The 24,561-nt window shown below is 46.5% G+C and overlaps 2 protein-coding genes across 2 annotated transcripts in view; one reads left to right on the top strand and one right to left on the bottom strand.

Annotated features, from left to right (window-relative positions):
* The window catches only part of LOC143777037 (E3 ubiquitin/ISG15 ligase TRIM25-like), a 521,945-nt gene that overhangs the window by 405,214 nt on the left and 92,170 nt on the right, over nucleotides 1-24,561 (top strand). The window lies entirely within an intron of this gene.
* Nucleotides 1-24,561, bottom strand: part of LOC143777040 (E3 ubiquitin/ISG15 ligase TRIM25-like) — a 481,784-nt gene that overhangs the window by 456,203 nt on the left and 1,020 nt on the right. The gene's annotated exons all lie outside the window — the stretch shown is intronic.

Raw genomic sequence — 24,561 nt, 5'->3', positions numbered from 1 at the left:
TTCTAGACAGGGCCAAAGATGTTACGTTTCTTTCTTCTCTACGGTGTTTGATAAGGTGCCACATAAATTATACAATACATAAAATTAGAGCTAAGTGACTAGGGAAACGTGCAGATCTTTTAGGGTACCGTCACACAGTACCATTTCCATCGCTACGACGGTACGATTCGTGACGTTCTAGCGATATCGTTACGATATCGCAGTGTCTGACACGCAGCAGCGATCAGGGACCCTGCTGAGAATCGTACGTCGTAGCAGATCGTATGGAACTTTCTTTCGTCGCTTGATCACCCGCTGACATCGCTGGATCGTTGTGTGTGACAGCGATCCAGCGATGTGTTCGCTTGTAACCAGGGTAAACATCGGGTAACTAAGCGCAGGGCCGCGCTTAGTAACCCGATGTTTACCCTGGTTACCAGCGTAAACGTAAAAAAAACAAACCGTACATACTCACATTCCGGTGTCTGTCCTCGGGCGTCTCAGCTTCTCTGCACTGTGAGCGCCTGCCGGCCGGAAAGCGGGCACAGCGGTGACGTCTGACGTCACCGCTGTGCTTTCCGGCCGCTGTGCTTACACAGTGCACAGAGAAGCTGAGACGCCGGAGGACAGAAACCGGAATGTGAGTATGTACGGTTTGTTTTTTTTACGTTTACGCTGGTAACCAGGGTAAACATCGGGTTACTAAGCGCGGCCCTGCGCTTAGTAACCCGATGTTTACCCTGGTTACCCGGGGACTTCGGCATCGCTCCAGCGCCGTGATTGCAACGTGTGACCGCAGTCTACGACGCTGGAGCGATAATCATACGATCGCTGCGACGTCACGGATCGTGCCGTCGTAGCGATGGAAATGGTACTGTGTGACGGTACCCTTAACTGCTTCAGTGATAGGAAACAGTGGGTGGTTATTAATGGCATACACCCCGATTGGGGTCACAGATAACAGGTTGCTCCAATAGGGTTCAGTATTGGGCCCTTTTCTTTTTAATATACTGTATTTATTAGTGACTGTGTCATACAGTCATACAGACTAAAATTTCAATACGTAAGGATGATATTAAGGTTTGTAAAATGATTCAATAATACAGAGTGATTAGGGAATTTGGAGGCCTGGCCAAGAAAAGGCATTGGAAGTTTAAGGTAGATAGGTAGGCTTTGTACTAAACTGTAAAACAATGGGTAATCTGCAACTGAAAAGGACTTTGGAATAGTAGTGGAAACTAAACTCAACGTTAAGGTACCGTCACACTAAACGATATCGCTAGCGATCCGTGACGTTGCAGCGTCCTGGCTAGCGATATCGTTTAGTTTGACACGCAGCAGCGATCAGGATCCTGCTGTGATGTCGCTGGTCGCTGAATAAAGTTCAGAACTTTATTTGGTCGTCCGATCGCCGTGTATCGTTGTGTTTGACAGCAAAAGCAACGATACCAGCGATGTTTTACACTGGTAACCAGGGTAAATATCGGGTTACTAAGCGCAGGGCCGCGCTTAGTAACCCGATGTTTACCCTGGTTACCAGCGTAAAATGTAAAAAAAACAAACAGTACATACTCACATGCGTCCCCCGCTGTCCGCTTCCCACACTGACTGAGCGCCGCAAAGTGAAAGGGAAACCACAGCACAGCGGTGACGTCACCGCTGTGCCCTGCTACTGCCGGCGCTCAGTCATTGCAGGAAGCGGACGCCGGGGGTCGCATGTAAGTATGTACTGTTTGTTTTTTTTACATTTTACTCTGGTAACCAGGGTAAACATCGGGTTACTAAGCGCGGCCCTGCGCTTAGCAACCCGATGTTTACCCTGGTTACCCAGGGACCTCGGCATCGTTGGTCGCTGGAGAGCGGTCTGTGGGACAGCTCTCCAGCGATCAAACAGCGACGCTGCAGCGATCGGCATCGTTGTCGCTATCGCTGCAGCGTCGCTTAGTGTGACGGTACCTTTAGTAACCAGTGCCGGGCACCTGCTGTCAAAGCAAATAAAGCCATAGGTTGCATTAAAAGAGGATTACAACCTAGAGAACAAACATCCCTCCCCAGCTTAAAATACAACTTTTTTATTTTTTTAGTAGTTAATATAGTCTATAAATATTTCTTCACCTTAAATATAAGAAATAGATTTAATAAAAAGAAAGGGTCCAGGTTATAGTCAAGGAATAATGTAGGTATCGTAGGAATAGACAATACGTACTCTGAGTGATATAAAACTAAAAACAAACAAACATCGGCCATATTCTCCTTCAGTGCTACTAAATAAATGATCGAATTCACTATACTCAAGGGATGAAAGCGTATAATAGTATACTTATAGTGAGCCGTATTTCTGTCACGGTCATATGAACTTCGGCTTTGGGTGTAGTTCCAGTTCCCAAGAATTGCAGAGATATTGGTGCTGATTTTTGGTAATAAATACAATGTAAGTATGAGTGAAAGTGTAAGCAACATAAAGCTCATTTAACTATCTGAAATATGGATTAGGTAATACAATATCATTGGACACCTGGCAGCATCTCCCGGGAGTAGATGAAATAATTAGCATGTAGCTGATTGCTCTTCCAGAAACTATCATTTATTGTATGGGAAATAAGAAAAACCAGCACCAAACAACTTATAACATACTACTTCAAGCTTACTTGGCGGACCAGCAGTGTACGGCTTGCAAAATCCCGGGTGGAACACCTGAAACGATCGGCGTCGTACAAAGTCCAGGGCAAAAAGGAAAAGTAGGTGGCACTCTGTGATGCAGTAAAACAATCCTTGCATTAATCAATACAAGTAGTACATGGACGCAGGGGAGCCTGGTAATACCTGGACCCGTTGAAGTGTCTGACACGAAACGGACGTCATTCTCCGCAGCACCTGCTCCCCTCCCCTGACTATAGAGTCTGCCTATGGGGGTGCATTATGCTATAGAAGCTGCATTATATTAGGGGCTGCATTATACTATAAAGTCTGCCTATGGGGATGCATTATATTAGGGGCTGCATATGTGGCGCCCCTGGGGTCCAGTCGCCACAGAGTACTGCACCTCATCCAGAGGCGTGGTACTCCGCTCTCCGGTAAGGAGGGGGCATGGCACAGAACCCAATACCTGCATCCAACACTAGACACTTCAGTCAGGACACCTGGGTGTACCCTAAGGGAGGATGGCCTCATCCCAGGCTGGATAGGAAAGGGTGTTGGAAGAGTGGGTGGGGTAGAGTAGGGGAGGAGCTAATTAGGAGGGAATTGTGAGAGAACTGGAGCGGAGCAGACATGTGGGTCTGCAGCTCCTGAGAGGACAGAAAGGAGTTCCCAAAGAGGGAACTGAAGGAAAGTGAAGCTAAAGAAAGGAAGGGGTCCTAGAGGCACGGGTAGTGAGAAGTCCACCAGTGGGGCTTGCATTCACGCTGACCATAGTCAGGTGGAGGGACCAGGTTACAGGCAAGGGGACCGGCTCCATTGTAGTGGAGAAACTAAGGACTCAGATAGCTAACTGGAGGCTGTGGCTTTTGTAAGAAGCACAGCCACATCTGCACAGATTCGCTCACCGCCCGACAAGATCCGAGGCTGCTGGCTTGGGACACTGTGTGGCAGGCGCAGGGCAGGAGAGGCAAAGCCAGCGCAGAGAGACGACCAGAGAAAGAAACCTAGAAAGAGGGTTCTGGAAAGTGCACCAAAATTGCTTGAGAGCTGGCTGGACCACAAACCTGGAGGACACAGCACCCCGGCTGGGGCAACTAAGAACTGTGAGTAAAGCTTTGGAAACTGCACTCCGCTGTGTCCTCACACTTATTTACTGCACCATCCACTCTGCACTACAATCACCACAACTGCCATCACCACCATAATACAACCTAAGTGCCCTGGGACTAAAGCTCTGCCTGTGGAGAGCTGTACCAACTCTGCTGCATAACCATCAGCCCCAGCGGTCTCTTCAAGCAGCGTCGGCTAACATCTCACATGTGAGGAATACCACAGGTGGCGTCACGACATTTATCCCATAAACTTTATTCCCCTTTTATTGGGCACCCAGGGCCACGGACCAGGTCACTGCTGCCGTGACACATCCCCTTTAAGAACCGGCCCAGTAACGAGTATCGCCATGGTCATAGCGGGCGCTCCATATTATACTATAAAGTCTGCCTATGGGGGTGCATTGTTAGGGGCTGCATTATACTATAAAGTCTGCCTATGGGGGTGCATTATGTTAGGAGCTGCATTATACTATACTATATAGTCTGCCTATGGGAAGTGCATTATACTATAGAGTCTGCCTATGAGGAGTGCACTATACTATAGTCTGCCTATGGGGAGTGCATTATACTATATGGAGGCCTATGGGGAGTGCATTATACTATATAGAGTCTGCCTATGAGGAATGCATTATACATTATACAGTCTGCCTATGGGGAGTGCATTATACTATATTGAGGACTATCTGGTGCATTATACTATATGGAGGCTATCTAGGGGCTATCATACAGGGTGGAGATTACAGTGACGGCGCCATCATACAGTGTTGAAGCCATTAAATAGTTTGGGGGATATGAAGAGGGGGCATTATACTGTGTATAGGTGAGCTGTACAGGGGGGGGGGACTTGGGACATTATTAAATGTAGAGTGGGTACTTATTGTTATATGGGCACTCAGGTTACTGTGTCTATCAAAGGGGCACACAGAGGTCATTATTACTTTCTAGGGGTCAAAATGTGGGCACTGTTTTATAGGGCACTTGTACCCGGCATTACTACATTGTAGAGGGCTACTATAGAAATTAGAGGGCACAGAGAACCATACAGCAGGTGCAGTAATAAGGACACATACAGCAGCAGCGGCTCAGTATTGGGGTATCAGGGGCAGTAATAGGGACACATACGGCAGCAGCGGCTCAGTATTGGGGTATCAGGTGCAGTAATAGGGACACATACAGCAGCAGCGGCTCAGTATTGGGGTATCAGGTGCAGTAATAGGGACACATACGGCAGCAGCGGCTCAGTATTGGGGTATCAGGGGCAGTAATAGGGACACATACGGCAGCAGCACCTCAGTATTGGGGTATCAGGTGCAGTAATAAGGACACAGCAGCAGCGGCTCAGTATTGGGGTATCAGGGACAGTAATAGGGACACATACGGCAGCAGCGGCTCAGTATTGAGGTATCAGGTGCAGTAATAGGGACACATACCCCAATACTGAGCCGCTGCTGCCGTATCAGGTGCAGTAATAGGGACACATACGGCAGCAGCACCTCAGTATTGGGGTATCAGGTGCAGTAATAGGGACACATACGGCAGCAGCACCTCAGTATTGGGGTATCAGGTGCAGTAATAGGGACACATACAGCAGCAGCGGCTCAGTATTGGGGTATCAGGTGCAGTAATAGGGACTCATACGGCAGCAGCGGCTCAGTATTGGGGTATCAGGGGCAGTAATAGGGACACATACGGCAGCAGCACCTCAGTATTGGGGTATCAGGTGCAGTAATAAGGACACAGCAGCAGCGGCTCAGTATTGGGGTATCAGGGACAGTAATAGGGACACATACGGCAGCAGCACCTCAGTATTGGGGTATCAGGGGAAGTAATAGGGACACATACGGCAGCAGCGGCTCAGTATTGGGGTATCAGGTGCAGTAATATGGACACATACCCCAATACTGAGCCGCTGCTGCCGTATCAGGTGCAGTAATAGGGACACATATGGCAGCAGCACCTCAGTATTGGGGTATCAGGGGAAGTAATAGGGACACATACGGAAGCAGCGGCTCAGTATTGGAATATCAGGTGCAGTAATAAGGACACATACAGCAGCAGCGGCTCAGTATTGGGGTATCAGCAGGATGAGGAGTTTGTGCAGGTTGGGAATAGTCCCATTGGGGACAGTGCTGAAAATATGAGAAGTTAAATGTGTCTTTGTTGTATTCTCTGCAGCGGAGTCCTGATTGGAAGAAATTGTCATGTTGGTCTGGGCCAGATGGAAAAGACATGAAAAGATATATTAAATATTAAAGATATATCACGGTCATGTTTGGTATGTTGAGAATGGTGAAAGTGAAGCGTGGATGTGTGAAGTAAGCTGTGGAGTGCACTCAGCTTATTGCAATAGGTGTGAAAAGCAGAATCGCCCTTTAGGCCATGTGCACATAGTGCGTTTTTTATGCGTATTTGCAGCGCCCCAGAGTCCTGGTCGTTGCAGTACTGTGGCTCCGCCACTAAGGGGAGCTATGGTACGTCTAATGGCACTGAAGGAGTTCATCTGATCAGGTATCACAGACACCAATACATTTCACCGCCGGGCCTCCAGGGGGAGCTAAGGGTTCTATTTACTAGGCCACTCTCCACACACTGGTAAAACTGGGGGTCAGGCAGGAAGTTAGAGAGAAAGCTGACTGGGTTGGAACCAGGCAACACCTTGTGGCAGAGGGTGTTGCGGGAGAAGATTCAGTAGGGTCCCTGTCAGGGGTGGGATCCTGACAGGTGCTTGGCAACTTGAGCGAACGTAACGGGACCGTGCCTGCTCAGCATAGCGGCGGTGCCCAAGAAGGGATTGGAAGCGAGATAGATTGTGCTGAGTGAGAAACGAGATCAAAGCAAGAAGGAGAATACCAGTAGGGGTCGTGCTGTAAGACCGAGGCAACATCCTACTGAGGCGCAAACAACCGGTGGCCGGAACGCCGAAGGAAGTATTTCTACATACAGCTTCAGGCAATACTTCGAACCTACGGCAGGACAGTCAGTCTCAGGCGGGCTGTCTCACCTAAATCACCTATGCAGTCTTGGGGGGCAACTTGTGGAGAGGGGCGACTCTAGGGTCCCGGAAGAGCTCCGAGCCTACCCGTCAAACGGGTGCCGTCCTAACCGTAACATCAGGGAGGGACGGAGGATTAGCAGAACATCATCTAATCGAGTTGTGAGGGAACTTAAGAAACAGACACAACAGTTGTGGGGACTTTCCGTAAGCACAGCAGGGAAGGACCGCAACACATAGCGCTAGAAGGAAGGCACAGATTTCCACCTGTTAAGAGAACTCCGAAGGTGCCATTGGACCGGCCGGACTTGCGCAGCCTGGTTACCCGGACTCCAGACTGAGGACTCAGAGATCTTCAGTAAAGAGGTAAAGAGACTGCAACCTGGTGTCCTCGTTATTTACTGCACCGCACCACTACAGCCTCACCAACACCACTATCTACATCTATCATTCACTGTAGGTCGCCTCCCCACCAGCAGGGTCACGGACCGGGCCTAGCCACCGTGACAGCCCCAGAGCAGAGACTCAGAGGCCCGGTACCGGGTACCCCTCGGCACTACGGCGGTGGGGGCGCCGCATATTCACAGCGTTTTTCCTCCTGTCAGTGTATCACTGAGCAGCCGTGAGAGAGTCCACCACCTCCACTGCCTGAAAACTTTCTCACTCAGCGGTGGTGCCGTAAGGGAGATCAACGAAGCTGATCAGCTGATGAACTCCGCTGAACTCTCTCACAGAAGCTCAGTGATACATTATGGGAGCGATCACCTCCTATCAGTGTATCGCTGACTGTCTTTGAGATCAGTCACATCAGTGACTGCTCTCAAAGCCATCAGGATCGTCGTGGGATATTATGGATTATCTTCTCTGTTGACAGGTGAGGAATATTGTGGTTTATTATTTTATTTTTTTTGCAAGAAACATTGGCATCAGTGGATTAGGTGTTCGGTAAGTATGGTTTAATTAAGATTTATTAGAGGAGTTTGTGTCATTATTTCAAATAAAAGGACTTTATTCTGGGTGTCTGTATTTTTATAATATCACTATGGGGTTAGTAATGGGGGCGTCTTATAGACGCCTCTCCATTACTAACCTGTGGGCTTGATGTCACCTGACAATACAAAGGTGACATTAACCGCCCCAACCATCACCCCACTTGCCACTGCTACAGGACAAGTGGGAAGAGCGAGGCTAAGCTCCAGATTTGTAGCATCATATAGATGCACCATTTCTGGGGTAGCTGAGAGCTGATGATTTTGAGAGTGGGCCAATATCCATTACTCCTTCCTTGGCTATTAATATCAGCCTGCAGCTGTTTGCCTAGCCTTTGCTGGTTTGATTTTATAGGGGAACCCTATGTCAATTTTTTTCTGGGGTCCTCCTGTAAAACTAGCCAGCAAAGGCTAAGCAAACAGCTGTGATCTGATCTTAATAGCCTGGGAACCTTTATGGCTATTGGCTCCTTCCCAGAATATTAACATCAGCCGTTGGCTTTCCCTCTGCTGGTTATGAAAATTGTGTGGGAACCCATGCAATTTTTTTTTTTTTTTTTTTTATTAAGAGTTGCTGTTTGGTTACAGACTATGTAGGTTCATTCTGTTAACGCTCCTACATAGGCTGGTGACAATATGTGTGTGCGTGTTTAGTTACCGGCTTAGTAAAGAGAGTGTCTGGCTGACACCTTTTCATTACTAAGCCAGAATGAAAAAAAGGTGGTGTTGAACCAAGAAATTACATCACCAAATTTTTTTTTTATATCTTTATTTAGCTCAAAAAAGCCTTCATTGCTGTACAAAAATGCATGCAAAAACGCATACTACTGTACCAGTTATGACTTGTATTGTTCAAGATTATTGTACTTGTTTTTATTATGAATACCCCTCCTCACTTGTAAAGCGCCATGGAATAAATGGCGCTATAATAATAAATAATAATAATAATAATACAAAAATAAAGGCAAAAATGCACCAAACATAGCGGCAAAATGCATTTTTGCCTCAGCGTTTTTGCTGCGAAGAGATGCAGAAACCTTGCAGAAATTTCTGCAAGCAAATACTCAACGCCCGCACATAGCCTAACAGTCACATCTGAACCTCATGTGCAGCGAGTGCGTAGTATTCTTGACACAAGAGCTGATCCACAGACTTTATCAAGATGATATCACACATTGTTAAATCTGGTGATCCATCAACACTATATTCACCCCATTATCAGATGGCCTTGAAACTAACATTTTGGTTAGAGGTTTACAGAATTCTCTTCAGCACCTGTTAATTTCGGTACACAATCAGGATTCTTAGGTTTAATTTTCTTTAAACCATCCAGAACAACGTTTGGCAACTAGGTCTACCCTTGAGATCTCTCATTTTGCGGGGTATTTTGGTGCTTTTCTGTTTCTGTGAAAGGGATAGTAGTGATTTCCCCTTGTCCCTCTTCATAAAGTTCAGAAAAGATTCCGACATCTGCCAGGTCTCCGGCAGTAAAGCCCAAGTGTCGGCATTGTATCTTGTGCCAACTCAATTGTCTTCCAAATAGGTTAATGTTCCTCACTGCCAAAATGGATCATATTTTGTCTGTGGGACAAAAGGACATCAATCTACTTAAGGTAAAAATGTCAGTTGGAAAAAAGATGGAAGTTTATTGGATTCTGATCTTTTATTGGTTTCCTCATGGATGGTGAGTGGTTTTGGACCTGTCTCGTTGTTAATGCAGCTTTACCAGGCTATTCCTGGGATAGCCATTGGTGAGAAGGTGCAATGTAACGTAAATTTTAGGGTGTCAACTTGCGAAGATTAAAATAAAAGGAAACTAGAGTGAGACAGTATTTTTCCTTTTCATCCATTGTGTCTGCAGTGTCCTCTATATTGGTTTGCACTAGGTAGCTATACATGAAATATACTTTTGATTGGTGTTCTGATGGAATTACTGATGGCTAAATCTCAGCACTAATATCTTTGCTGTATCTCTACCAATGCAATTCTTGTGCAACTACACACAAGTAAGGCTAATGTTCGTAAAGTGAGCTGTACTTCTGTGGTGCTTATAAGTAGACGATTATACACTTTCATCTCGAGTTTATTGATATATAGTATTTACATATTGGCACAGAAAGAAAACATAGCCTTCCTTGGCTATAACATGGACGACCTTGAAACTATAGCTTACATTTAAGGAGGGGAATTATTACTAGACTTTTTAACAAGGGTTAGTAAGGGTCAGTTTACAGAGACTGAAGTCACCATACGACCGCCAATGGGTAAACACTTACAAATCGGAGGTTGTTTGTATTCCTGTTTACACAGGCAGAGCAAAGTAAAGTAAACGATACGTACTCACCAATATATAGTGGATCGCTCAGTGCAATTCAGGTTTGCACAGAAAGATGTACCGCTGTGAACATCTAGGATTTTGTATGATCTTCATGATTTCAGTGACAACTCCAAGTTCCTAGGCATGGAATCAACAAGTTGGCGACATATTGCAATATCTACTTTTTTCTGTTTTTCATGAACGAGCTCTTGTAGATGCTGAATGCTGCATGGAAGGTGATGCTGAACTTGTCTCTTCAGAGTTCCTCTTATTACCGTATTACCGTACTTTTGGAGAATTCTGAAGAGGAGACATATTGACCAGTAGTGGCATAGCTAGAGATTTGGACACCATCCCGGTATATATGTCATCCATCCTGGTATATGTAAATATGTTCCCCTTTCTGTCCCCATCCTGGTATATGTATATATATTACCCTTTTTTTTGCCCCATCCTGGTATATATGTCCCTTATCTTGGGACCATTCGGCAGCTGTTAAGGCATAGAAAAAATTAAACCATTATACTCACTTTCCCTCCGCTCCCACACCATCCTCTTCTGAAGCCGGCAGCTGACTTCAGAGTGCGTTGAGAGCACATGATGTCACTGCCATGAGCTCCACTCATGTGCAGCTTCTGGCCTCTGATGGGCCGGCAGCGTGTATTGCCGCAACACACTTCTGCTGAAGTGAGGCACATCCAGTTGATAATTGAGCTGGCGTCGGCTAGCCCTCATCTGCAGGGTCCAGGTTGGGGTCATGGCCGTGATTCTTACTTCCCTACTGATAAGGAGGCACGCTTTGTCCGCCCAATCACTTTTCACCCCGCTCTTCAGAAGCAATAGCACATGGTAGTCAGCATGAATGCTACACTACCTGAATACTCAGGTGGTGCACCGCCACCAGAGCCATCCCCAAAAATGCCAAGGACACCCACCACAGAAGAGGCAGCCAGTCACTAGGGAGAGAAAGAAGAGCCCAATACTGGAACCAGGACAGGTAACAGTACCCCTCATACTGTATTAGGGCCTTTGCCAGAAGAGTCCGTCAATGAAGATTTGGCATGAAATTTTTTGAGCGAAGTTGGAGCATGGAGATATGATTTTTCTAAATGTGTGATCTTGATTGATGACTAGAAGATTTTTTTGGGGATATTTTTAACTTGATTATATGTTAGGCTCGAGAATGCGGAAAAAGTAACAGATGCATCATTTGTTATGTTTGAGGGAATATTTTTCTTATCAGATAGGAAGTGACTTTTTGGTTTTCACTTTGGTAATGCACTCTGAATCAACTGACTTCCATATCCCGTCTCACAATATTTTATGTACAATATTACTCTCTGCAAGAAAATGGTTGTTATCTGAACAAGTGCGTCTAGCGCGTAACATTTCTCCATAGTGGATGGCCCCTGTGGTATGTTTGGGGTAACAACTTGTCTATGGTAGAATGATATTGTCTTCTATACTTGTCCTGTAGAAAGATGTGTGTGTACACGGTCAGCAGCACAATCTCCTTCCAGGAAAATATCCAAAAATGAAGCTTTATTATAAAGTGAATCAGCCGTGAATTTCAAATTAAAATTATTTAAAAATACAACAGATTCAGAAAATTCTAATGTACTTACCACCCACACCAGGAGGAGGTCGTGCACATAGTGACCATACCACCTGATGTTGGTGGAGAAGGGGTTGTCAGGGTGGAAAATAAATTTCTCCTTCCTTCAAGCCATATAGAGTATGGTGAGGGAGGGGAGAGAACTTCGCACCCATTGGTGATCCAACTATTTGTAAGAAAAATGTAGACGTAAACATGGAAGAAAAGCGACCATGGAGCTTGATGAATATTCAGTCATTGGGCAGATATTCCAAATGCTTATGGTCTGTATAAATGGTCACTGGAAACTGTTCCTTCGATTGTTGCCACTCCTCCTAATCTCATTTCATAGCCAGGAGCTTTTAGTAACCAATAAAATAAGATTTTATTTTTTTTTTAATTTCTCTAGTGAAACAGCCACATAGATGGTTTCTATATGTAAGAAGTTTGAGAAGTCAGGTCCTATAACAATGGAAAAGCCATACACTTCAACACAAAGAATGACCTGGTGACATCTGGATGAAGAGCAAGAGCAGAGGGAAAACATGACTGAGGACACCGATAGCCATCGGAGAGTCATACTGATAAAGGACATCACAGGAAATGTATTTAACAAGATGTTGGAATATGGCTGGAGGGTTGCACAAGCTAAAGGGCTTAAGATCGTAATAATGACCATCTCAGGTCTTGAATGTTCTTTTCCGTTAATCATCCTCTTTATTACGATGTCAAATTGTAGGATCCATAAAAGGTGTAATGTAAAGAAACCAAGGCCCTCCTTAATCCAATCAAAAATGTGCATGCAAGAGGACCTCATCCACCTAAGGAGGCCAGCTGGACTAGATACACAAGTGTCCATGCAGTCAATGAGCCCGACATCATCTACTGACTAGGATTACATGTAGAGACAAGGACTTTCTCCATCTCTTTGGCACCTGTGCTGGCACTCATGTGAGGATCCGAGCACCAACAGTCGGGCTCACTCGCAGGAAAGCTAAAAGGTCATTCGCATCACATCTGATACCATAGGCTGGTGTGATTCTAGCCTAACCTTCAGGTTCATGCCCCATCTATGCAATAGCACTCCACTATCTTCATGCCAACTTGTATGAAGTGTCACAGGATACGAAGGGGTGTAAATCACACAAGAAAATGGTAGTCATGGTGAGACCAGAAGCTGAACATTTGTTCTGAGGCCTGTAAAATAGTAGTGGCACAAAAGCAGTGACAAGTGTCCTAAATGATGCGAGAAGGTGTGAGGAGCCAGTCCATTCTTGTAGTTCTGCACAGCAAATCTGTTTTTTTTTTTTTTAAATTTAATAATGCCAACTGATCTCAATCTTGTGTATGTGAGCGGGTGGCTCTAATGTGCATCATTATTCTCCACCCTGTATAGCATCTCACACCCACTCAGCTGTGGAAGTGACAGTGGATATTTAACACTTTGCGACAGTGTCCTGTGATGGTTTTCTTTCACTTTGATGTTAGAGCGCATCATGACACTACAGAAAACGTAAAATTTCCTAAGACAAGAGAAAAATTGTAGGTTGTAGCACAGAGCTATTGCCACAGATGAGCTGGCTTTAGTGCTTCCTGCCACAGTGATACTAAAATGTATAGATCTATCCGCAATGCTCTGAACACATGTAAGTGTTAGTTTCTTTTTTTATATATAATTACCTTGTACATATTTGCAATTGTCTCATATTGTAACATCTTTATATAACTGTTTATAAACACTGCCTTAAACCTTTTATGGAGTATAATATTTAATACACTAGATTCATTCTTCCTGTTCTAAAACGTACCCAAGTCTTCTGAAGGGAATTACGCTACTGTTTTGGGTTAGCTTCGGACCCGTTTAATCGAAGCTGGTGGCAGCATACGGTGTGCAGGCCTTTGGGTGTCGTTGTAGCGACTGCGGCGTTGATAATTATTGTTCCTGCCTGAGCAGGAGGAAGTTACGAGTAGTTTATCGCGTTGCTGCAGCGTGCCCAATAGCCAGTAGAGCAGTGGGATACCTAAAATAAGCCCCTGCTGTAAATTAAGAGGTCAATAGCCTTGTGTGTTTTTTCACCACATTGTAGCAGTGGAGGGATAACTAAGATAAGCCCCCCTGTACAGGCGATAGCTGTCTGTTGGCCTAAAGTCACCCCGATCGGTGACGTAGGGGTGACGGTCACGCTGTGAATCCGTGACATATTGGCAGCAGAGGTGAGGAATCCTGACAAACTGGTCTTCGCACTGACAAGGGCCAACAGCCCGAAACACCAAGTCTGCAAATTAAGATACTGATTTGGCTTTTATCCTAAGTCACATTGCACAACTCGTTAAGGGTTGATTGTAAATTGTAGGATCGCTACTTCCAACAGGTGGCGCTATAGAGTTAAGTCCTCTTTTTCTCAGAAGAGGCAATTTGCATATAGATCTAACCTGACAGATCATGCACTACTACCGTATTTTCCGGCATATAAGACGACTGGGCGTATAAGACGACCCCCCAACTTTTCCAGTTAAAATATAAGATCTTCTTAAAAGTCGGGGGTCTTCTTATACGCCGTATGTCATCATATAGGGCCGGTGAATATATGCCTTTTGGCGTGGGGAGTGGTCCCGATGACTAAGACATGGGGCGTCTCACAGTAAAGTGTGAGTGGAGTATATCCCCTATTACCTCAATGCGGCAGCGTGGGGGTCTCTGTGATGGGAACGGCAGCTCCTCTTCGGGCCGTGGGTGCTCTGTGCCATGGGTGCTGTGCCGTGGGTGCTCTGGGGCGGTGGTGGCCCATCTTCTTGCAGGGTCGGGGCTTCTCTGGCATCTCCTCCAGGCCCGGAGGCAGTCCGGCAGCCCCATTGCTGTGTGTGCGGTGGCCTCCTGAATCTGAGCAGCGGCCATTTTCCCGATCTAGTCTCCCGAGATTTCGGGAGATGAGATCTGAATCTGAGCAGCGGCCATTTTCCCGGAGGCCACCGCACACACAGCAATGGGGCCTGGAGGAGATGCCGGAGAAGCCCCGACGCTGCAAGAAGATGCGTCGCCGCCGCCACACAGCACGAAGAGGAGCTGCCGCAATGAGGTAATAAGGGAATATACTCCACTCACACTTTACTGTGAGACGCCCCCTGTCTTAAGGTACCGTCACATTAAGCGACGCTGCAGCGATAGCGACAGCGATGCTGATCGCTGCAGCGTCGCTCTTTGGTCGCTGGAGAGCTGTCACACAGACCGCTCTCCAGCGACCAACGATGCCGAGGTCCCCGGGTAACCAGGGTAAGCATCGGGTTGCTAAGCGCAGGGCCGCGCTTAGTAACCTGATGTTTACCCGCGTAAAAGTTAAAAAAAAACCAAACAGCACATACTCACCAGCGCGTCCCCCAGCCTCTGCTTCCTGACACTGACTGAGCTCCGGCCCTAACAGCACAGCGGTGACGTCACCGCTGTGCTTTCACTTTCAGTTTAGGGCCGGCGCTCAGTCAGTGTCAGGAAGCAGAGGCTGGGGGGACGCGCTGGTGAGTATGTACTGTTTGTTTTTTTAACTTTTACGCTGGTAACCAGGGTAAACATCGGGTTACTAAGCGCGGCCCTGCGCTTAGTAACCCGATGTTTACCCTGGTTACCAGTGTAAAATATCGCTGGTATCCTTGCTTTTGCTGTCAAACACGGCGATACACGGCGACCTAGCGACCAAATAAAGTGCAGACCTTCTAGCAGCGACCAGCAATTTCACAGCGGGATCCAGATCGCTGCTGCGTGTCAAATTCAGCGATATCGCTATCCAGGTCGCTGCAACGTCACGGATCGCTGGCAATATCGCCTAGTGTGACGGTACCTTTAGTCATCGGGACCACAGACCCCCAGCCACCATATGCACATTTTCTGTACCCGGCGTATAAGAGGACCCGACTTAAGAAGATTTTGAGGGGTTAAAAAGTCGTCTTATACGCCGGAAAATATGGTACTATTCTCCTTTTTGGGGGAGGGAAAAAAAAAATATATATATATATCAAGGCTTGATTTTTTAAACAAACATTTTATTTCATACATAAAGTGTTAACAATAAATCTCATTGTTTACGATTTCAAAAACAAAACAGTTTTGATAATAAAACTGCATTACAAGTCCCATGAGGTACTGTAGTGTGAACACTAGCTAATAACAGATATAGCATGGAAACTGTAAATCCTTTGCATGTGACAGCATTACACATGTAGAGTATGGATCAAGACACTTGAACAAGATAGGAATAACCCTTTCACTCTCAACCAGTAAGGACCAACATCGACCACTGGAGCTTGAGCTATGGAATCACTAGAGAGCAGATTAAAGTTTTGGGGTTTTTTTTTTGCAGCGGTGCCAAGATGTTTCAACATCTATTCAGTATTCCCAAGCTGCTTTCTGCTGGTTCTGGAGCTTAAAAGCCATTGTGCGGAAATCAGTCTCCGTTAAATGAGGAGAGTATGGAACTAGCCCTTCAAAAATGGCTTACTTCTGCCACAAAAGGATTACATTAAAGAGACTTTTCAGGAGCATTTATTTTTCTTAACTACAAGCAAATTTTTGGCAAAAAAATTGGTCAACTGGGTTTCATTAAGAAGTGTTGCCCTGTGAGCAAATTTGTTCTTACGATGGTTTAGCATGGACCAGGCTTGGATTGGAGGACACAGCTTAGTCACCATGTCTATAGACCCAAGCATACAGCCTCATATGCATATTAAGGCAGTTTTCAGGTCAGAAGATCCGGCCAAAGTATGAAACTGGCCTTAGGCTAAAACGGAAGAGAGCAGCCAAGTTAGGGATGTGGTGCAGCTGAAAAAAAACAAAACAAATTGGCCACAGTTTTGTAAGTGAATTAGGCCATTCCCAACAAAATCAAAGTGGTTGCTTTAAAAAAAAAAAAAAAAAAAACAATAGTAGCCGTTAGTTTCCACCCACATCACAACCGCCTCATTTGGCCATTAAGCTCCTCTTCCGAGTGGATTTCTGTCCAGAAAATTCAGCTCAACTTTCTGGTGGTCAAATCTGTTGGAAGGAGATAAATAAGAAAGCCAAGATTCAGTTAAAGGGGGTTGTCCACTTCTTGGACTAATCCTTCTCATGCCGCACATTTGGACCTGTTAAGATAAACCCCACCTATCGTCCCCGCCTGTGTCAGCACTCACATTTCTGGGGTTCACGTGAGGTTAAGTTGTGTGAGCCCTGCGCCAAATTGGCTTCAATTTCCCCTCCTTCGGACAAATCAAACATCAAGAGGAAGTCAGATCAGCCGCAGCCCTGACTTCCTGTTCGATACATCTGAATGCAGGGAAAGTGAAGCCTGCACTAATTGGGTGCCATGCTCGGGAAACGCCCCAACCTCACGCGAGTCTTGGGAACGCGAGTGCCGACACTGCTGGAACTGAGCTAGCACCTGGGGAGATTATAGAGGGGTCATGGGGAACGCGAAGAGGTTGTCCAAGAAGTGGACAACCCCTTTAACTCATTCTGCAGCCAACAAAACGGTGAAAACATGTCAAACAGGGCAACATTTTTAATTAAACCCGACGACAAATATATTTACACAAAAATAGGAAATTGCGAAGTATGACAACTATCAGATGTCTATGGTTTTGCGGTGGCTTACATACGTGAAACGTGGCCAATTATCAGAACTACAACAACATGCATCTAATCATCAACTGCAAGGTCTGAATGGACTCTTCGGTAATCTTGTGTGGCAGAGGAGCCAGCGGCGGAAAACATTTTGTATTTATGGTATATCACAAGTCAATAGGAACAGAGACGGCCTGACCAGGCAGCCATGGAACATACATTTAGTAACAGACCAGATTTCGTGGGATCTCTCTGCTAAACAAAAAGTAAAATCAGGAAGGCTTAGGTCACCAAACCATAATTTTGGGGGCAGTTAGTTTTCAAAGAGGTCACAATTTTGGCAGATAACCAATCACTGCTCTCAGTGTAGGAAGAATACGAGGAGGTGGCGCTTCCTGTAGCCCCCTCCCATGGCAACATCCTACTTGCTGACTGTTCCACCAATTAGATCTGCTCGAAATCTCCATTTCTAGGCGATTGTTGGGTACTGCCACCACTCCCCCAATAATAACTTTAGAGAACCATTTAATACACCTATTGCGGCATCAAGGGGCTTGGTGAAGGTGGCATAGAAGGTGTGTAAGTGTCTGATGGGGTCACACCTCATAGAAGGACAGCAGGCCGGCCTCAAAATCCAGACATATTCTAACTATATCACTGGTGAGGTAACAGGGTCACTTCACGCCCATGTATAACAGAAAACTGAGTATTACACAACCGCCCTCCATATAGACACCAGGACTGGTCATTCTCACCAATCTGTGACCGAGGCCCCTTCCTGTCTATACTGGGATAACACAGCCCCACACTCCACTCCATGGACATCTTCATCTCCACATCCCAGTAATGTCGCCCTGACCAAAACCTGTTGTTACTCATCACCTGATAAGAATATCGGAATCTCTGCTGTTTCTGGACGATTCTGAGTTACATTTGTGCAGGTCGCAGTTTTCAGGTCATCTGATATAAGGAGATAATTATCAGCCGTGTTCACATCTAGTAATATGTCTGCAGGATCCTTCACATAGAAAGTTATATTTACACCTCTTATTGTATCAGATAAAGAGTGTGATATGCATGAGATCAGCTCCGCAGCCCGATCACTTTCATCACGTGCTTCCTTAAGATCAAACAAGTCCTTTGTGTTTGGATCCTGTAAAGGTACCTGCACACTAAGCGACATCGACGCCGATCGCTGCAGCGTCGCTGTGTGGTCGCTGGAGAGCTGTCACAGACAGCTCTCCAGCGACCAACGATGCTGAAGTCCCCGGGTAACCATCGGGTTGCTAAGCGCAGGGCCGCGCTTAGTAACCCGATGTTTACCCTGGTTACCAGCATAAACGTAAAAAAAACAAACAGTACATACTTACAGTAGCGTCCCCCGGCGTCCGCTTCCCTGCACTGTGTAAGCGCCGGCAGTAGCAGGGCACAGCGGTGACGTCACCGCTGTGCTCTGCTTTTACTTTACAGCTGGCACTCACAGTCAGTGCGGGAAGCAGACGGCGAGGGACGTGTGACAGACAGCAGAGGGTGAGTATGTACTGTCTTTTTTTACTTTTACAAAGGTAACCAGGGTAAATATCGGGTTACTAAGCGCACGGCCGTGCGCTTAGTAACCCGATATTTACCCTGGTTACCATTGTAAAACATCGCTGGCATCGTTGCTTTTGCTGTCAAACACGACGATACACGCCAATCTGACGACCAAATATCAAGTTCTGGACTTTCAGCAACGACCAGCGATATCACAGCAGGATCCTGATCGCTGCTGCCTGTCAAACTCAACGATATCGCTAGCCAGGACGCTGCAACGTCACGGATCGCTAGCGATATCGTTTAGTGTGAAGGTACCTTAAGACAGTAAGTTGGATCTGTCATGTTACACAGCTCCTCGATGTGCCTCATCTTCCTGGACAGCTTGTCCTTCTTAGTTTCCAGCTTCTGGATCACATCAGACAGTGACTGTAACTCACGCTCTTCCAGCCTGGAGAGCTCACCTAGGATTCTCTTCTCCAGGTCGTCCACCCATCCCCTGATATCTAGAAATAGGGTAGCGACCCTCAAAATCTCTTGAACTGATTTTTGTTGAGCGTTACGCCTGCGTTCCTCCAGACTTTGTATTCGTTCTTCGGTCTTATGATGCCTTGGAATCAGCTGCTGCAGAACATTTTTTAATTTCTTCTTTCATCAGAGGCCTCGTCTAGATAATATAAATTATGTCCCTTATGTTCTCCGATCAGATGACAAGACACACAGATGAACATTTCCTGGTCTCCAGAGAGGTGGTGGGATCAGTGAGGACGTGTTCTGCTTCCTTGCTGTGAACTCTCAGGTGATCATCACACAGAGAAGCCTTAGTGTAGACAGGATTTAACAGCGGGTACAGGAGAGTCCACACAGTAAGTGCAGAGGATCTCAGAGCTCCGCTCCTCATGTGACAGGACATTCTGCACTGTTACACAGAGTTATGTTCCTCTGCAGTGTCGGCCGCTTCTGAAACTCTTCTCTACATTCAGTACAGGAGTAAATTCCAGACTCATCCTGTGTATTCAGGACCTGATCAATACAGACCAAGCAGAAGCTGTGTCCACATCTCAGGATCTGTATATAGGACCAGACAGATGGGACATTCCAGCACCTTCCGTAGGGCAGCAGACGCCATCGCTGACAGCTAAAAGAAGAAATGAAATCTTGTAAGATACGTTCATCACACATGGCGAGACCTGCGCCTGTCACAGAGGTCTGCAGCTTGCGCCAAGTTTCTAAAGACAGCAATAACTTTAGCAATGATGAGGGGTTTAACCCCCCAAAACACGACTGCAAATGGAGTTTCTGGTTTGGCTTTTTATCTCGAGTCATGTGGCATGGGTGTTTGAAGGGTCCATATGGACTTTTAGAATTAAAAATTACGTTAGATGGCACTATATGAACACAAACGAAAAAAATAAGGCACTAGATCACAGCGAATTACAAGACTTCAAGTGATCAGCTACCGAGAAACTCGTTCTGCAACAGAGTGGGAAAGGTATAGCTTACTGACAAGACTCCATTACACATAGGACGTGTTTTATTAACTAGTACTCGCCCTTTTCATACAAAAAAATAAATAAAAATTAAATTTGTCAAACCCAACATGTCCATCCATAATCTCAAATTCTCTATGATAACTCTGCACGTAAAATGGCAGCCATTCATTTCAGCTTGCACAGGTTCCAGGCTACCAGAAAAATAGAAGTGATTTCTGTGATTAGAGATTGACAGTACTCGATCTACTAACATGGCCATCTTCTGGATGTGAATGGAAGCAGCTGCTTAAAAGGGAGTACATCAAAAATATAAATATCTGCCTAGTAGTGTGGCATGCTTCAAAAAAGCCATGAATCCATCAGAAAATATATGGAAGCAATTAGCCATAAAAACTTCAACATTTTATTAGAATATTTTTAAAAACAATAATACATATTCGATGATAAATACAAAAAAGGGGAAGGTAAAACTATACAGTAACCGCCAAAAAACTCACAGTCTATAGAGATTGCATTCAGTAACAGATATAATAAATGTTTTACCCGAGAAAAATGCGCAAAACTCCAAAGACAATATCTCTAAATAATGGTATATTATACGCAGGAAGAAAGGCTTGTGTGAATAGCCCAAAGCAAAAAGGGCCCTACTTCCCTATATTAGATATATAAACTCCGTGTTTATAATGTGGGCAGGGGACCTAAGTGGCTGTCAGCCTGAACTCCACGCATGCTATGCTAGTGAATAAATCCATTGGAGCAGCACAGGGGGGAAACCACATTAGATGTCATTACCTGCGGGTGTTGGTGGGTAAACCGGACGCGCGTTTCGCGTGTGGCTTCGTTTGCGGTAAGGTGTAAGACACACCTTACCGCAGACGAAGCCACGCGCGAGACGAAGCCACACGCGAAACATATCAAGATGTGCTACAGTCTAAAGAAAAACTGCTCTCGAGATTTGTGTCTGAGCTGATAAAGGAGCGGTATTGTAAGCACATATGCAGCGCCCCAGAGTCCTGGTCGTTGCAGTACTGTGGCTCCGCCACTAAGGGGAGCTATGGTACGTCTGATGGCACTGAAGGAGTACATCTGACCAGGTATCACAGACACCAATACATTTCACAGTCGGGCCTCCAGGGGGAGCTAAGGGTTCTATTTACTAGGCCACTCTCCACACACTGGTAAAACTGGGGGTCAGGCAGGAAGTTAGTGAGAAAGCTGACTGGATGGGAACCAGGCAACACCTTGTGGCAGAGGGTGTTGCGGGAGAAGATTCAGTAGGGTCCCTGTCAGGGGTGGGATCCTGACAGGGGCTTGGCAACTTGAGCGAACGTAAAGGGACCGTGCCTGCACAGTATAGCGGCGGTGCCCAAGGAGGGATTGGAAGCGAGACAGATTGTGCTGAGTGAGAAACGAGATCAAAGCAACAAGGAGAAATACCAGTAGGGGTCGTGCTGCAAGACCGAGGCAACATCCTACTGAGGCGCAACAACCGGTGGCCGGAACGCCGAAGGAAGTATTTCTATATACAGCTTCAGGCAATACTTCGAACCTACGACAGGACAGTCAGTCTCAGGCGGGCTGTCTCACCTAAATCACCTATGCAGTCTTGGGGGGCAACTTGTGGAGAGGGGCGACTCTAGGGTCCCGGAAGAGCTCCGAGCCTACCCGTCAAACGGGTGCCGTCCTAACCGTAACATCAGGGAGGGACGGAGGATTAGCAGAACATCATCTAATCGAGTTGTGAGGGAACTTAAGAAACAGACACAACAGTTGTGGGGACTTTCCGTAAGCACAGCAGGGAAGGACCGCAACACCTAGCGCTAGAAGGAAGGCACAGATTTCCACCTGTTAAGAGAACTCTGGAGGTGCCATTGGACCGGCCGGACTTGCGAAGCCTGGTTAACCGGATTCCGGACTGAGGGCCCAGAGATCTTCAGTAAAGAGGTAATGAGACTGCAACCTGGTGTCCTCGTTATTTACTGCACCGCACCACTACAGCCTCACCACTGCTACCACTATCTACATCTATCACTGCCTGTGCGCCCCTCGGCAGGGTCACGGACCGGGCCTAGCCACCGTGACAACCCCAGAGCAGAGACTCAGAGGCCCGGTACCGGGTACCCCTCGGCCCTGCGGCAGAGTGGGGGCTCTACACATACATGTAAGCAGAGGAGAAGGGCTGCGATATCAGAAGAAATAAATCTTCTCCTCAGGCTGACTACACAGAGGACAGAGGTTGAGAGAAAAAAAAAATAAATCCTGTGTACTCAGTCACCAGAAAAAGGCTTTTCTTCCAACGACAGTCCTGCTCCACTCATAGGAGGTATGTGTACTTATACGACAGCTCCTCTCAGTTGATTTCTCAGGTGCTGCGCTTCTTCAGACTTCAGCCAGTCCTGACACGTGACTCGGACAGGTTGCCGTTTACATGATGTGAGGCCATTTTATTATGTTCTTTGAGAAACCCCTTTATAATTACATTTAACAAAGGAACATGGATGAGTGACTAAGAAGTTGTTATACAGTTTTGTACATTTTCCCCCTTTTTGGGGAGGTGAGGGTTCAAATTATATGCCTGTAAAAAGGGAATATGAAAGTGAAGACTACACGTCTATGAAGTCTAGAATAAGGAGGCCAGCATACCAAACAGAGCCCGGTCCCCGCACACGCTTCTTCCCAGTAGATCTTGTCCCCAGTAACGCTGGCAGGTTTCCCTGGACAGGAGACTATTGCACCTGAAAAAAAAAAAAATATATAAAATCTAATCAAGACATTTAGGTTAGAGGATGCCTACAAGGAATATATTTCTCATTGAGTTGGTGCAGTGTCCTCATACTATAGGAGACAAATACTGCAAGTCATGTTTCAGACAGTAAAGTCTGATCACCATCTGGAAGATATGAGGAGCGGTGTAACAGGGTGCAGGAAGTTGGCAGCGGTTGTGAGGCCAAGCTGCAGCCCCCCCGAGCTGGGATGAGGAGTCTTGGTCACGAGAGGCTGCAGGCTTCAGTGAGGCAGGAGTGGAGTCCTTGCTCTGCGCATCGATTTCCCCCCCACCCGTGGGCCACAAGAAAATGGCTGCCAGAAGCGGCGCATGCGCCGATAAGAGACTCCGCTCATTCCTCACTGCCAACATTTTCTTGAAGTCCAGGGGCCACAGCCGTACACCCCATCCTACCAGCCCAGGGCCCACAGCATCACCTCACTCCTACCAAGACTATCTCATGACCCCGATAAGCTAGTCAGACCCCTCATTTGACACATTAAAACATTTCTTGCTCCCCAAAACTTGGGAAAATAAATAATTGATTGTACTAAAGGAGTTCATCTGACCAGGTATCAGTCACACTTCACACTCCGGCCACCAGGGGGAGCAAAAGGTTCTATTAGGCCACTCCCCACACTCTGGTAAAACGGGGAGTCGGATAGGAAGTTAGAAGAGAAAGAAGCTGACTGGGCTCGGTCCTGGTAACATCGAGTCAGTAGAGAGAAAGCCGACTGGGAAGACCCAGGGAGACACATCGTTACGGAGCTGCGCCTGCACCTCATTGCGGCGGCATCCTAAGAAAGGACAAGAAGCGAAGTATATTGTGGAGAAGTGAGAAACGAGATCACAGCACAAGGAGATAATACCAGGAGTCCTGCCTAAAGATCGAGGCAACATCCTTCTGAGGCGTGTAGCCGGAACACCGAGGGAGTAATAGGCTCTACGCATTACTCCAGATAACGGCAGGGCAGTTAACTTTAGGCTGGCTGTCCACACTCTAACCTATTGAAGACAACGGAGGCAATTGTGGGAGAGGGGCATCTCTAGGGTCCCTATAAAATAGCTCCAGGCCTACCCAGTGATAGATAGAGACACGACAGTTGTGAGGACTATCCCGTGGTGCTCAGCAGGGAGGTACTACAACCCACAGGCGCTAGTAGGAAGGCTACTGATTTCCACCTGCAAAGGGAACTCTGGATGTGCCTTCGGACCGACCGGACTCAGCCAACCCTGTGAACAGTACTGTGGACCTTGAGATCTTCAGTAAAAAGGTAAAGAGACTGCAACCTCGTGTCCTCGTTATTCATCGCAACTTACAACATCCACCATCACCACCTACTCAAAGGCAGCCCTGGGGACATACTTCACCTTTGGGAAGGTACACCATCAAGCTGCCATTCCATCACCCCAGCGGACCCCTAGCAGCGTCGGTCACCCTGACCGAATACCACAGGTGGCATCACAAACACTTGACAAACTCTTGACCTTTAATTTGGCGCCCGTTAGCAGGGCCACGGACAGGGTCTAGCCACCGTGACATCCCCAGAACTGAACC

The sequence above is a fragment of the Ranitomeya variabilis genome, chromosome 5 (genome assembly GCF_051348905.1).
Source record: "Ranitomeya variabilis isolate aRanVar5 chromosome 5, aRanVar5.hap1, whole genome shotgun sequence".
Lineage (NCBI taxonomy): Eukaryota > Metazoa > Chordata > Amphibia > Anura > Dendrobatidae > Ranitomeya > Ranitomeya variabilis.
The sequence above is the reverse complement of the archived record's forward strand: the minus strand, read 5'-3'. Positions and strand labels throughout refer to the sequence as shown.